This window comes from Stomoxys calcitrans, chromosome 1 (genome assembly GCF_963082655.1).
Source record: "Stomoxys calcitrans chromosome 1, idStoCalc2.1, whole genome shotgun sequence".
In the NCBI taxonomy this organism is placed as follows: Eukaryota; Metazoa; Arthropoda; class Insecta; order Diptera; family Muscidae; genus Stomoxys; species Stomoxys calcitrans.
The window spans coordinates 121,201,612-121,217,782 of record NC_081552.1 but is presented as its reverse complement, the minus strand read 5'-3'; the positions used below and the strand labels follow the sequence as shown (position 1 = coordinate 121,217,782).

The following is a 16,171-nucleotide window of genomic DNA, read 5'->3' as shown; positions in this document are numbered from 1 at the left end:
TAGAGGCTTGAAATTTTGCACAAATACTTTTTACTAGTGTAGGTCGGTTGGTGTTGTAAATGGGCCATATCGGTCCATGTTTTGACATAGCTGCCATATAAACCCATCTTGGGTCTTGATTTCTTGAGCCTCTAGAGGGCACAATTCGCATCCGATTTGACTGAAATTGTGCACATAGTGTTTTAGTATCACTTCTAACAACTGTGTTAAGTATGGTTCAAATCGGTCCATAACCTGATATAGCTGCCATATAACTGATCTTGGGTCTTGGCTTCTTGAGCCTCTAGAATGTGCAATTCTTATCCGATTGGAATGAAATTTTGCACGACATGTTTTGTTATGATATGGTTCAAAGTATGGCTCAAAGTATGCCAAGTATGGTTCAAATCGGTTCATAACCTGATATAGCTGTCATATAAACCGATCTCGGGCCTTGACTTCTTGAGCTTCAAGAGGGCGCAATTCCTATCCGATTTGGCTGAAATTTTGCATGACGTATTTAATTTTTTTTTTAACAACTGTGTCAAATAAGGTATAATTTGGTTCATAACCTGATATAGCTGCCATATAAACCGATCTTTGAACTTGACTTTTTGAGCCTCCAGAGGTCGCAATTATTATCCGATTTGCCTGAAATTTTGTGCAACGGATCCTCTCTTGACCATCAACATACGTGTTTATTATGGTCTGAATCGGTCTATAGCCCGATACAGCTCCCATATAAATCGATCTCTCTATTTCACTTCTTGAGCCCCCAAAAGCCGCAATTCTTATTCGAATTGGCTGACATTTTACACAGGTCTACATCATATAATTTAATTGTGGTCCAAACCGGACCGTATCTTGACATCGCTCTCATAGCAGAGCAAATCTTTTCTTATATCCATTTTTGCCTAAGAAGAGATGCCGGGAAAAGAACTCGACAAATGCGATCCATGGTGGAGGGTATATAAGATTCGGCCCGGCCGAACTTAGCACGCTTTTACTTGTTTCATTAATCTTATTTGTCCCAAACAACATTTTTAAAGACAAAATTTGCATTAACGTAGCTTTTTTTTAAATATTTTGAATTTTAAAAATTTTTGGAAAAAACAAATATTTTTCTATTTCCTAAACCCCTTCAAGCAAAAAATCATTTTCTTTTTATTTTATGACCATTTAGCAAAGAAAGTTGGATTTAATGATAAAATCGCACGTGCTGTCAAACGAAGCAGGATTATTGGCACAAATTTATTTTTTATACCCTCCACCAAAAAATGGGGGCATACTAATTTCGTTATTCTGTTTGTAACTACTCGAAATATTCGTCTGAGACCCCATAAAGTATATATATTCTTGATCGTCGCGACATTTTATTTCGATCTAGCCATGTCCATTAGAAAACGAATTTGATATCCAATTTTGTGGCCAATGGCAATAAGGGATCAAATAAATGATATACAGAATAGATATATGAGAATAGAGCACATTGCTGATATATTTTTCGGGCTTATTGATTGGGCGACCACCCCAATCCCCAAAACACCCCTAAATCGGGCATATTTACCGACCATGACAATGTGGGCCTAAATGAAAGTTATTGGGGGGTAGAGCAAGAATTGATACCCATCTTCGGGACCAATTTTCTGGGGGTCTACCCCTTTCCCAAAATAATCCACAAACAGCAATTTTTTAGTGACCATCCCAATATGGGGCTCAAATAAAGGTATTTGGGAGTAGAATACGAATTTGATATCCAAATGTAAGTCCATGTATTTAGGGCATCATCCCTTTCCCAAAACACCCCCGAAGGGAAAAAATTTTACGACCATGGCAATATGTGGCTCAAATGAAAGGTATTTGAGATTAGAAAACGAATTTGATAACGTTTTTTGGGGCCGTGTGGTTGAGGGACGCCTCATCGTGTAAACTCCCCTAAACCAATGGCACTATGGGGTTTAAGGAAATGGTATTTGAAAGAAGAGTACGATGCTGAAATGAAGTATTTTAAGAATGGAGTACACCTTACATCCAAACTAAAATTCGTGGACCAATAAAGATAATATGGGATTCAGATAAAGGCACTTATATTGTTAAACTGTTAGTCAAGCGATATACTCTTTTCGTAGCATAGTATTTCACTAAAAGCTCTTTAATTGTCGAAATTAAATATTCCAAGGAAACTTTTGCTCTGTTGGGTTGTCCAAAAAGTAATTGCGGATTTTTCATATAGTCGGCGTTGACAAATTTTTTCACAGCTTGTGACTCTGTATTTGCATTCTTTCTTCTGTCAGTTATCAGCTGTTACTTTTAGCTTGCTTTAGAAAAAAGTGTAAAAATGTATATTTGATTAAAGTTCATTCTAAGCTTTATTAAAAATGAATTTACTTTCTTTTAAAAAATCCGCAATTACTTTTTGGGAAACCATATAAAGTAAAAGAAGGCGCTGCGGAGCGGGCTCGGGTCAGCTAGTGTATTTATAAATAACATCTTTACATTCTCCAACGTCCTTCACTTTGTTGCGTTTGGAATTTATTCATTCTATTTGTTAACAACCGTCATTTTTCTTCATGACAATATTTCAACGCAAAATTGATCACATTAAATTTGTTTTACTTTAATACTATAATAAAACAAGTAAAAAGGCGTTACGTTCGGCCGGACCGAACTTTGGATACCCACCACCTCGGGTTTATATGTAAACCACCTTTCGCCAAAATCCGGTGAAAAATGCATACCTTATGCCCCACCTAAGACTCTTGTTTGAACCGTTGAGTGGAGCGGACGTATTGCTACTTCACTCCGCAAGAATTTTCCTATAACTCATAATAGGCCATAATTTTTGGAAGAAAAATTAAGTCACTCAAGGATAGCTGCGATAGAGGTATCCATTAGGCGATTGATGATCTTCGTCTGTTTCCAGTGGACCCCAAAGACCCAACAGCTGCGGTGGTGGTATCAGGCAGTAGCATGTTGTCTGCTACTGAAACCTCGACTGGTGGAGCGGCTGCTCCAGGCTCCACTAGCCGACAGACGACTGGTCAGCAGGGGCTTTTGACGAAGACACCTGGTTCGAGTCTAAAGGACAAGGCCGAACCTATTCCTTCTTCGCATTGCTATAATTCGCCTAGGCCATCGGCCTTCCCCGGCAAACCAAAACGCTTCTTAAGAGGTTGGAATAATAGAAGACGCATCGCTCTCAGGTTTATTGAGAGGCTTGGTGCGGGTGATCCTAAGACTCTCACTGTTAGGGAGAGAGATTCACTAAATTGGGCTCGGGAATTCGCTGAACGGGCTACCCCAACTGCCCCACTGTCAGCCAAAAGGCTGCGGTCACCTGGAGGGCATCTCATGCCTAAAATAACTAGGGCGAACAACAGTAAGATGGGTCCAAGAACCTTTGCTAATGTCGCTAGGGACAGTTTGGTGATGACGATAAGGGAGAAGAACAGGGCTCCATAGGAATAATTAAAGTGGGATAGTCAATGGGCTGTCATCAGTATACTCCGATGTCCTTGCGGAATTTCCTGGGTCTCCTCGAGTTTGTGACGATGCAGCCTGGTATCGAGGCCGATACAGACTAATTGCCTTCGGCAATCCACGCTCAATTGAAATGTATCGGTGTGTACTTAAAAAGATTGGTGATATCAGGCCAGGTGCAGCACTAGTTTAAGTCAAGAAGGAAGATATTCTTTTTCGATCAATGGCGCATGCTTGAATACCAAGGATTCGATCGGATCCTGAAGCGATACTTGGAAGACTAAGAGAATGTAATCCCAGTCTTTCAAATACCGACTGGATGATTGATAGATTGGATGAGGCTGATGGTGACCAGAGAAATGCAGTATTCGTACTTAACTCCGGCTGTCTCGCAGATCTCAACAAGTCTGAAGGGGTTGTATCCTACGGATTCAACAGGTTGCTAAAGTCTGGGGGATTGCAGCAGACTGAAAATCCCCCTGCCACAATCGAGACAGGAGGGGATGGCATCGAAACGGGACCCGACAAGCCCTGTGTGGGTGGGTCACAAAGTTAGACTGGGCTCAAAGTGCGCGCCAGCGGGGAGGCACGGAACTCAGAAAGTACTTCGACAGCAGCAGTTTGTAAAGAATCTAGGGCGAAATCGTCCACACCGCAAGTGCCAAGTGTCCTGGGAAAGAGAGGTTCCACAGCTTTTTCACATGCCCCTGTGTGCGTACGGAAGCTCATCATGACAAGTTCCAACGAAACTTGTGAGGATGAACACCTGGTGGAGTCAGAAGACGAGGCTAACACAACAGTGGTGGAAGTTCTGAATCCTGACTATGGTCCGGTTTCTAGAGATAAGTCCCCACCATTGTAAGGCCGCTTCGGCGGCACAAAAGGTCCTCCTGATGGCTGGGGTATTTGACGTGGTTCTTATCCAGGAACCATGGGTGTGTGAAGGAATGGTACGTGGACTAAGAATTCCAGGATTTAGACTTCTCAAGGATACGGGGAATGGGAGACACAGAGCCTGTATTCTTGCACAGAGTAGCCTAAATATTTTTCTTCTTCCGTTGCCAAGCACTGATGATTTAATAAACAAGTCTCATTACTGGCTGGCTTCCATATCTATGGTACACGATTCAAAGATGCCGCCTTCAAGCCGTAAGTCGATGGCTGAAGCTGCTTCTGTAGAGAAGAAAAGCCTCATTGTAGGAAGTGATGCTTATGCACCCAACCACTCGAAGGCGAAAGATTTTCGTCCTATTAGTCTGTCATCCTTTATGCTGAAGACTCTTGAAAGGTTGATAGAAACATATCTTAGGGCAAAGATCCCTGGAGATCACCTGTCGCGGCAGCAGCATGCATATAGTAAAGGCAAATTCACTGAAACAGCCCTTCACGACCTAGTCGCCGACATAGAGGTTTCTCTCGTTGTCAAGGAATATATAATGGTAGCATTTCTCGACATTGAAGTAGCTTTTAATAATGTAAAACCGACGTCAATCGTGAAGGAGTTGGAGTTTCTTGGCATCAACTCTACCGTAAGAAGGGTTATGAATAACTTACTAAAAGATGCATTACGGCATCTGTGGATCTAAAAGGTGGGTCGGTAGTAGAACACCTCAAGGAGGTGTACTGTCTCCTCTACTTTGGAATATAACCATTAACAATATATTATTGTCTCTGGAAGAAAAAGACGTAAAAGTGGTCGCGTATGCTGATGACGTGGCAATTGCGGTTAGGGAAAGTTTCCCACCACTCTAAGAGATATAGTTCGGGAAGCTCTACGTGCAACAGCGAAGTGGGCTACCGAAAATGGTCTAGGTATAAATCCGTGCAAGACAGAAGTAGTTCTTTTCAGCAGGAGGTACAAGTTGCCTACACTGGAACCCGTCACCTTAGGTGGAGAGAATGTTCCATTTACAGAAAGCGCAAAATTTCCGGATGTTTTGTGGACAGGAAATTGAGCTTCAAATCCAACAATTTGGAAAGGGCAAGAAAGGCGAATCTTGCATCTTGCATCAATAACATAAAACCGACGTCAATCATGAAAGAGTTGGAGTTTCTAGGCATTAACTCTACCGTAAGAAGGTTTATTAATAACTTACTTACTAAAAGATGCATTACGGCAGGCTTGGGATCTGTAGATTTTAAAAGATGGGTCAGTAGAGGAATAACTCAAGGAGGTGTCTTCTCTACTTTGGAATATAGCCATTAACATATATTATTGTCTCTGGAAAAAAATGCGTAAAAGTGGTCGCGCATGCTGACGACGTGGCAATTGCGGTTAGGGGAAAGTTTCCCAGCACTCTAAGAGATATACTGTAGGAAGCTTTACGTGCAACAGTAAGGTGGGCTACCGAAAATGATCTAGGTATAAATACGTGCAAGACAGAAGTAGTTCTTTTCAGCAGGATATACAAGTTGCCTACAGTGGAACCTGTCTCCTTGGATGGAGAGAATGTTCCATTTTCAGAAAGCGAAAAATACCTTGGGTGTTTTGCTGCACAGGAAATTGAACATTAGTTCCAACATTTTGGAAAAGGCAAGAAAGGCCACTCTTGCCCTATACACCTGCAAGAGACCCATTGGCAAAAGGTGGGGATTTAGACCGCGTGTCATGCATTGGGTATATACTGCTGTTGTCAGACGTATTATGCTATGCGGAGTTGTGTTCTGGTGGACGGCGCTTCAAAAATCCACATACTGCTCAATACTTAACCGGATGCAAAGGATGGCTTTTTTTGTGCATCACAGCCGCAGTGAGGACGACACCATCTGATGCACTGAATTTAATGCTCATCTTATGCCTCTGGACATTGTGGCTACCCAAATTGCAGCGACCACTACCGTGAGGTTAAGGGAGCTTTCTCATTGGTTTGTCTGTCTGTCGAAAGCACGCTAACTTTCGAAGGAGTAAAGCTAGCCGCTTGAAATTTGGCACAAGGCTTTTTATTAGTGTAGATCGGTTGGGATTGTAAATGGACCAAATCGGTCCATGTTTTGATATAGATGCCATATAAACCGATCTTGGGTCTTGACTTCTTAAGCCTCTAGAGGGCGCAATTCAATTCCGATTTGACTGGTATGGTTCAAAAAGGTTCATAAGCTGGTATAGCTGTATTGATACAGCTCCCATATAAGCCGATCTCCCGATTTTGCTTCTTGAGCCCCTACAAGGCGCAATTCTTATCCGAATATACTGAAATATTACACAATGATTTCTACAATGTTCAGCATTCATTTATTGTCCGAATCGGACTATAACTTGATATAGCTCCAATAGCATAACAGTTTTTACTCAATATTCTTTGTTTGCCTAAAAAGAAATACCGCGCATAGAACTCGACAAACGCAATCGATGGTGGAGGGTATATAAGATGAGGCCCGGCCGAACTTAGCACGCTCTACCTTGTTAATCATTGTTATTTTCCCAATGTTTCAAAAAAGTAATCGGGAAGAAAAGGATTTTCAACGGTGAAAAACGAATTTAGTACCAGCCACAAGGCTGCACTTTTGGCACCGTCGATTTGACGGGTTATTGGCAAGGCTAAATAATATGATGGACAACTTCCAACAACATGGTCCTTGCTTTGACAATACTCGCAAAACGCACTTGATACTACTAAAGAAGTGCCAAAGCTACGATCACTTTGTTTATTTTTCGTATCACGATCAGTACTCTTTCTGATATTTGAGCTACAACTTTCTAAGAATTGACATCTTCGACTATAAATTGAATAGCAATCGTCCCAAGAAGATACTTTCGAAAAATCTTGCTTTTCATTGTAGATGCTTTTTGATTCCGCTTTATTTGAAAGATGGGTCTAAAGAAACAGTTGATATCTGATACTGAAAGGTTTTCTGTGAGAGACAGAGGTCTGTTAACAGCCGATGTAATGGCCCTATCGGCTATTTCAGTGCCCCCTATATCCTTATGGCAATGGATCCAAATTATTCTACCTTTCGGCTTTTGCTCTGTAAGTGTGTTCCTTATATACGAAGCATACAATTCAATGTTATCAAAATTAAGGATTGAGTCTTTTTCTTGGTTTTTATCCTCGCATACTGGAGAGCTTCAAATATGGCTGTAGCCCACATATGGCTATAACCCTCATATGGCTATATCCTTGGATGTAAATGTTGGGTTATATTCTGTTCTGTTATATTCGGTTCTCCATGACACTCAAGCTTACATTCCCCCTAAATTTAGAACCATCCGTGTAAAAGAAAGTGAAGCCATCAAATTTTCTTTGAATTGCCTCTAAGTCGAGCTTATCAATTTCATGTATGGTATGTTCCCTATATTATTGTAGTGAAGTATCGACTAGAGTCGGATCAAATTCTAAATATGGACGCCTCAATTTTTGTCCGATTTGGCTGAAATTTAGCACGTAATGTTCTATTATGACTTCCAACAATTGTGCTCAGTACGGCCCAAATCGGTCAAGAACCTGATAATGCTCTCATAAAAACCGATCTCCCGATTTGTCTTCTTAAGCTCCTGGTAGCCTTAATTTTTGTTTGATTTCACTGAAATTTTGCACAGAGTGTTATGTTACGACTTTCAACAACTGCGCTAAGTACGGTCCAAATCGGTCTATAACCAGATATAGATCCCATATTTTAGCAGAATCCTTTGTGGTGGGTTCCCAAGATTCGGCCCGGCCGAACTTAGCAAGCTTTTACTAGTCATTTTCCATAGTTTCTTTATAATAATGAAATCATCGGCATATGCGATGAAATCTAGATCCTTATGTAACTGTATTGCCTGGGAGAGTCTGTTATAGGCCACTAGAAAGAGAACAACTGAAGTATGAGATCTTGTGGAATCCTATTTTCTAGCCTTCCTGGCTCCGTCGTTGTAGTTCCTTATGTAGTTATACATTTTGGGTCCTTTTCTCCAATCCTCCAGTTGGTCAAGAAGTGTATGCATACCGATTTTGTCACAAGCTCTGGCAAAATTGAAAGGTACAATAGATAAGTCTTTATTCGTTCTCAGGGATCTTGTTATCCTGTAGTCGATTTAAATAAGTAGATCAGCTATTGACTTCCCTTTTCTAAAGCCAAACTGTTTACTGCTAAATAGTTTGTTTGCATTAACAAACCACTACATTCGGTTGGCTATGATCTTATCTAGTATCTTTGAAGAACAAGGGTTGGAGTAGGAGTTAATTGATGTCTTATCGCCACTAGGCTTCAAGAAAGAAATAATTAAGCTATATTTTTAAAATTGTGGTATAAATATTGAGAAGATGCTTCCATATAGCTTAACTATTCTTGCCTATGTCAGACTAGAGAGGTTCCTTATCATCTTATACGATATGCCTTCAATTTCCAGGTGTTTTTCACTCAAATTTCCTTTAGGCATTAGATAATTCAAAGACAGAAATATCATCCTGGACAACTGCAGCATTCCTGCAAGGTACCAAATGTTTTGTGCATTGTAGGCCACGCTTTTCACGTCTTGAAAAGTTTGTGAAAAGTTTGAGTCCAGAGATAGGTAAGACCAGTGTCTGCAGAAGGCGTTTGCTATATCGGACTTTTTCGTTATTGTCAAGATGTCGTTCTGTGTGATGCAATGAATTCCGATTTTGGGATTAATTTTACAAAATCTCCGAATGTTAGTCCATACCTTTCTGGGATGGGGTGTTGTCGTCAATTTTCTCAGTTAACTTCTCGATTGATGATTTCTTGGGAATTTTAAGAGTTCTTTTGTATTGTGTTTTGTCCTTACAAATTCTCTTGAATTTATTAAAAAAAAATGATTCCTTCTTTTCTTCAGGTCAGCTAGCTCCTTATTTCACCATTGAACTGATCTGCTACTATGAAGTGGATATCTCTGGATATCTTGGTTTTCCGACTGCAAAATAATCTTCTGTACATTCGCTGCTTCCTTATTGATATTATGGCTAAAGGAGAGTCATCGTTAAGAACGATGAGGTTTGACTAAGTTATAAATTTGTACCAAGTCTTCCCTTTAGTATTATTTGTCTTAGAGCCCCACAGGGAATGCCAACAGTTCATATCACCTGTTATTCAAAGAGGCTGATATGAAGGTTGGAAAATGTTTTCAAGATCCGCAAGGATCTGGGTTGCTACAGGTAGAAAAAATGGTGAAAGTTATCTTAGAAAAAATCTTTACTGCTACAGAATCAAAAGTGTCGAAAAATGCGATTTATCTGTGTTGTATGGAGTCATTTATTAACAAGTCTGAATTATTGGATTTGTGTAGGGAAAAATTAATTGGAATGTGTGTGGGGTGAGCCTCTTAGAAATGAGATTCCTGCGAAGACACTATAGCTGGATTGAATTTTTTGATAAGTATCTGTAGTTCACAAAAATTGTTGTTACCTTTTATTTTCCATTGAAGTATTTTAAGAGTCATTATAAGACGATATAGATAAATTTGATTTGTAAATAAGTCATCCCCACAGCATAAAAGAGCTACAAAAAATATATAAAAGTAATTAATATAAATGTAAGAGAGTAGAAAGGGGTTTTATTAGAATATAAACAATATAAGATGTAGAGGAATGATGGTGTTGTAAGTGAAGCATATTAAGTAAGAGCTAGATTACGCTAGGGAGAGCAAGATAACAAGTTAAATATGTGTAGCAGTGTTTAGAATACAAGACTCTCAGCAAAAGTTTGTATTTTACCTCCATGGCATAGAGTACAAAGATCAGTGTTATAAATCCATTTGGCGATGGCACATTAAATGATTTCATCGACGTTCCGTTAAAGAGAAGGGTTGTTTTTGTTCTATTCATCTGAGTCGTAAGTTGCATTGTTGTTGTTTCTGCAGTACTTCTTTGAGTCGCTAATTGTAGCATTTTTATACCCTACATCACTACTGTGGTACAGGGTATTATAACTCAGTGCATTTGTTTCTAACACCAAGAAGGAAGAGATAAGTATACCGATCGACTCAGAATCACTTTCTGATTTAGCTGTGGCTGTGTGTCTGTCGGTCCATGTTAATTTGCGTACAAGCTACAGATCGCAATTTTCATCCGCTGTGTTTTGTTTCACCGTCAAACATCTTCAGCTTAGTCTATAATTTAACCATGAATCGTCTTACAAACGAACTACGCTTGCAAATTATTGTAATTTATTGTCAAAATGCGTGCCCTGTTAAAATTAGAGCTTCTAGGAACCGAACAAGGATGATCAAGAAACCAGTTTACAAGTCGTAACAGAACATCGCATGCAAAATTTTAGCCAAATCGGACAAAAATTGCCGCTTCCGGGGGCTTAAAAAGTCAATAGGGAGATCGGTTTATATGGGAGCTATATCAAGTTATTGACCGATTAAGACCGTAATTGGCACAGTTGTTGGAAGTCATAACGGAACATCACATGCACAATTTCAGCCAAATCGGAAAAATTGCGGCTTCCAGGACCTTAAGAATTCAAATCGGGAGATCGGTTTATATGGGAGATATATCTAAATCTGAACCGATATGACCCGTTTGCAATTCCCAATGACCTACATCGATATTAAGTATCTGTGTCAAATTTCAAGCGGCTAGTTTTACGCGTTCGACCTCTATCGTGATTTCGACAGACGGACGGACGGACGGACATGGTTAGTTCTAATCAGAATGTCGAGAGGGGGTCGCAGATCAATATTTCCAGATGTTACAAACGGAATGACTTGATTAGTATACCCCCATCCTATGGTGGTGGGTATAATAAAAAAATAAAACCAAAATCATGTTTAGTTGAATTTATTGAGATAAAATCTTATATTGGGTTGCCTAAAAAGTAATTGCGGATTTTTTAAAAGAAAGTAAATGCATTTTTAATAAAACTTAGAATGAAATTTAATCAAATATATTGGGTTGCCCAAAAAGTAATTGCAGATTTTTCATATAGTGGGCGTTGACAAATTTCTTCACAGCTTGTTACTTTTAGCTTGCTTTAGAAAAAAAGTGTAAAAAAAGTATATTTGATTAAAGTTCATTCTAAGTTTTATTAAAAATGCATTTACTTTATTTAAAAAAATCCGCAATTACTTTTTGGGCAACCCAATATAATTGCCATTTTGTTCGATAACTTTTTGCCATCTTCCTGGCAAATTTAGTATTCCACGCTCATAGAACTTCTGGCCTTTATCTGCAAACAACTGAACCAAGTGCGATTTTATAGCCTCATCATTGCCAAAAGTTTTACCATTTAAGGAGTTCTACAAAGATCGAAATAAATGGTAGTCTGATGGTGCAAGGTCAGGGCTATATGGTGGATGCATCAAAAGTTCCCAGCCAAGCTCACTAAGTTTTTGGCGAGTGACCAAAGATGTGTGCGGTCTAGCGTTGTCCTGGTGGAATATGACACCTTTACGATTGCCCAATTCTGGTCGCTTCTCCTTGATGGCTGTATTCAATTTGTCCAATTGTTGACAGTAAACATCCGAATTAATCGTTTGGTTCCTTGGATGCAGCTCAAAATATACCACACCCTTCCAATCCCACCAAACAGACAGCATAACCTTCTTTTGGTGGATATCAGCCTTTGAAGTGGTTTGAGCTGGTTCACCATGTTTGGACCATGATCGTTTTCGACTAACGTTGTTGTAAACTATCCATTTTTCATCTCCAGTTATGATTCGTTTTAAAAATGGATCGAATTCATTGCGTTTAAGGTGCATATCACAAGCGTTGATTCGGTTTGTTAAATGAATTTCTTTCAATACATTTGGTACCCAAATATCAAACTTTTTCAACAGTCCAAGACTTTTTATGTGATAATGAACGGTTGATTTTGGTATATTTAACTTCTCTCCTATCTCACGCTTAGTTACATGACGATCCAATTCGATTAATGCTTAAAATTTGCTTAAAATTTGTCAACGCCGACTATATGAAAAAGCAGCAATTACTTTTTGGGCAACCCAATATATAAAAATCTATTTGTGTTTGTTTGTATGTTTGTGTGTTCCTTATAGACTCAGAAACGGCTGAACCGATTTTCTTGAAATTTTTACAGATGGTGCATAATGATCCCGTGGTGAAAATAGGGTTTTTTGATATCTGAAGGGGGGACGGACCCTCCCCCTTATCCTAATTTTCAGAAACGCCAGAACTCAGAGATGGGTGGTGTGATTTAAGCGAAATTTCGTGTACTCTCATATAGTACCCTAAAAATAAAAATTTGGTATCCAAATTTCGGATGGGGTACCTAGGGGGGCCGCCCCACCCTAAAACCTGCCAAACATATATTTGGACCAATCACGACAATATGGGACTCAAATGAAAGGTAATTAATAATAGAAAACGTATCTGATATCCAATTGTCGGATCAAGTGTTAGAGGGACCAACCCCCAAAACACCCCTAAATCGAACATATTTACCGACCATGGCAATATGGGACTCAAATGAAAGATATTTGCGAGTGGAATACGAATCTGATATCCAAATGTGGGACCACGTTTCTGGGGGTCCCCCCTTCTTCAAAACACCCCCAAACAGGACTTATTTACTGATCATGGGAATAAAGGTATTTTAGTGTAGAATTGGGGGCCGCCTCTCCCCAAAAACATCCCCCAAAGTGGACAAAGTTACGACCATTGCAATATGGGGCTCAAATGAAACGTCTTTGGGAGTAAAGCACGAATCTGATATCAATATTCGAGAATAGTATATATGGGGCCACCCCACCCCTACAACACCACCCAAATTGGAAGTATTTTCTCACTATTGCAATATGAAGCTCAAATAAGAGGGGGTTTAGAGTAGAACACGAATTCGATATATATTTTCAAGGCCAACTCACTGAGTGGCCGCCCATCCCCCAAAACACCCCCAAGCAGGTCATGTTTGCCGACTATGGAAATATGGGGCTCAAATTAAAGGTGCTTGGGAATAGACCACGAATCTGATATCAACATTAGTGACCAATTGTTTAGGGGACGTCCCACCACCATAACAACCCCCAAATAGGACGTATTTGCTCACCAAGACAATTTGGGTCTTAAAGAGAGTGGACCTAATATTCATAGTTTTTAGGGCCAATACCCCAAACCGAACATATTTGCTGACTTTTGCAATAAGGAGTTTAAATGAGGTTAGAAAACGAATTTTATATCCAATTTTAGTGTTTAGGAGACCATCCCAATCCCCAAAACACCCCTAGATCGGGCATATTTACCGACCATGTCAATGTGGGGCTTAAATAAAAGGAATTGGGGTTAGAGCAAGAATTGATACCCACTTTCTGGACCAATTTTCTGGAGGTCTACCCCTTTCCCGAAATAATCCACAAACAGCATTTTTTACTGACCATCGCAATATGGGGCTCAAATCAAGGTGTGTGGGAGTATAATCCGAATTTGATATCCAAATGTAGGACCATGTATTTAGGGCATCACCACTTTCCCAAAACACCCCCCAATGGCCAATGGCAGTATGGGGTTTAAATAAATGGTATTTGAAAGAAGAGCACGATGCTGATATTTTTTCAGGGCCAAGTGTCTGGGGGATCACCTCACCCCCGAAAACACCACTAAATCAGATATCATGAGAATATCGGGCTGAAATAAAGTATTTTAAGAATGGAGTATACCTGACATCCAAACTGAAATTCGTAGACCAATAAAGAACATATGGGATTCAGATAAAGACACTTATATTGTTAAACTGTTAGTCAAACGATATATTATTTGCACAGCATGGTATTTCACTAAAAGCTCTTTGGCGAATTAAATATTCCAAGGAAAATTTTGTTCCATATAAAGTAAAAGAAAGCTCAGTGGAGCGGGCCCGGGTCAGCTAATTTGTACATAAATCTAGGTACTGTGTTGTTGTTGTAGTCACACTTGCATGTGGAAGGGAGATAGCGTTTCTTGACCAGCCTCTTGGAAGGCTACATTGTTTCGATAAATAAAACTGACTCTGTACACACACATAAGTGTTCCACACTTGAAAAGAAAATATTGGTTCACTGTTACCTGTTTTGTGTAATTTTTGATGGTCTCCTAATGGTTTCACTTTGCAAATTTTAAAATAAGTTTTTTTTAGCTTGAATTCCTCGTAGAGGTGATAGTCTGTTCAGGTTGCTCTTAAAAATGTATAGATGTGTTATTAGATTATGAAATTCTAATGCAATAGTATGATAAAATGATAAAAATTATTAATGTTATTAAATTTTTTTTTTACATTTATGAAACAAAATTTCTTAAATGAATGAACTTTTTTTAGAACAATAATTTTTTTCATTGAGAATTTTCATTAATAGTATAAAATTTTTCATAACATTTATTAACAAAAGGTTACGAAACCTGTGGTGCATCCCAACCTCTTAGTGGTGCAGCCCAAAAACTAGATTCAAATTCGCAGGGAGGACGAACAGACTTTAGCTTTTTGAAAATTGCATTTTTGGCCGCGATGTACAACTACTCAATGTCCCCTCTGCCATTGTCGCTTCATCAAGTTTTTCAATTTTCGGTTGTATGTGGCTGATTTGCTTGAAATTCGACTCAAGTATTTGTAAACGACACTTCAATGCTGAAGGATCAGTACTAGCTCTATCTTTTTTAATTTTTGTATTTAGGTTCGAAATGTTACGATTCGTTTATGTTTTCTGTACCTTTAATGAACTCGCATCGGAAGCACTGGCTCCGCCCTGAACAGATGGCATTGTTTCATTTGGCATTTCGTTACTAATGTAATCAGGAGGTTTTAAAACTTTCAACCTGTAGTTGAATGTGCTTTACTACTTCTTTTAGGGAGTGATGCAACAGATATATGTTTTATCCGAGCGTGTATGGTGTTCGAAGTTAGAACTCAATTCGAAAATGATCGAAGAATAGAAAATCCAAATTTATGCTGTCGTAGAACAAAGGTGCGGTACAAAATATGAGTCAAAGAAACTTCTGCCAGTAAAAAAGGCCCGTTAATTTCAAAGATTGTGGCGAAGCTTTGACAAATGCAGCGACGACAGCAGCCCTGAAGTAACCCAATAAAACGAAGAGATGGGTAATCAATGCAGACAAATACCAAAGGCGGCGATAATGCTGGAATTTTCAATTGGCAGTGGTGGTTCAATCGACAAAGAAAGCACCAATTGCAGCAAGCAGCGACAGAATTCCGTGTTTGAATATGTAAATATTTTAAACTAGCTGGACTAGGCCCGCTTCGCCGCGCCTTTTTTTACTTTATATGGAGCAAAATTTTCCTTTGAATATTTATTTTCGACAATTAAAGAACTTTTAGTGAAATACCATGCTACTAAAATAGTACATCACCCTTATGACCTTATCTGAATCCCATATGATTTTTATTGGTCTACGAGTTTAAGTTTGGATGTAAGATGTACTCCATTCTTAAAATATTTTATTTCAGCCCGATATTCTCATGATGTCTGCTTTAGGGTTTTTTTCGGGAGTGAGGATAACCCCCCAGACACTTGACCCTGAAAAAATATCAGCATCCTGCTCTTCTCTCAAATACAATTTATTAAACCCACATTGCCATTGGTTTAAGGGGAGTTTACACGATGAGGCGTCCCCCAAACACATGGCCCCAAAATTGGTAATCAAATTCGTTTTCTTATCTCAAATACCTTTCATTTGAGCCACATATTGGTATGGTCGAAACATTTAAACTGTTTGGGGGGTGTTTTGGAAAAAGGGTGATGCACTAAATAAAGGCCCTACATTTGGATATCAAATTCGTATTCTACTCCCAATTATCTTTATTTGAGTCCCATATTGCGATGGTC

The 16,171-nt window shown here is 39.2% G+C and overlaps 1 protein-coding gene across 5 annotated transcripts in view; it reads right to left on the bottom strand.

Annotated features, from left to right (window-relative positions):
* The window catches only part of LOC106093497 (tyramine/octopamine receptor), a 559,402-nt gene that overhangs the window by 409,927 nt on the left and 133,304 nt on the right, over positions 1-16,171 (bottom strand). For 2 of the 5 annotated variants that reach the window (XM_059360301.1, XM_059360300.1), the window contains exon 3: positions 9,802-9,894. The exons of the other annotated variants lie outside the window; for them this stretch is intronic. The gene's annotated coding sequence lies outside the window, so the exon portion shown is untranslated. The remainder of the gene's footprint in view (positions 1-9,801; positions 9,895-16,171) is intronic. 5 annotated transcript variants of the gene reach the window in all.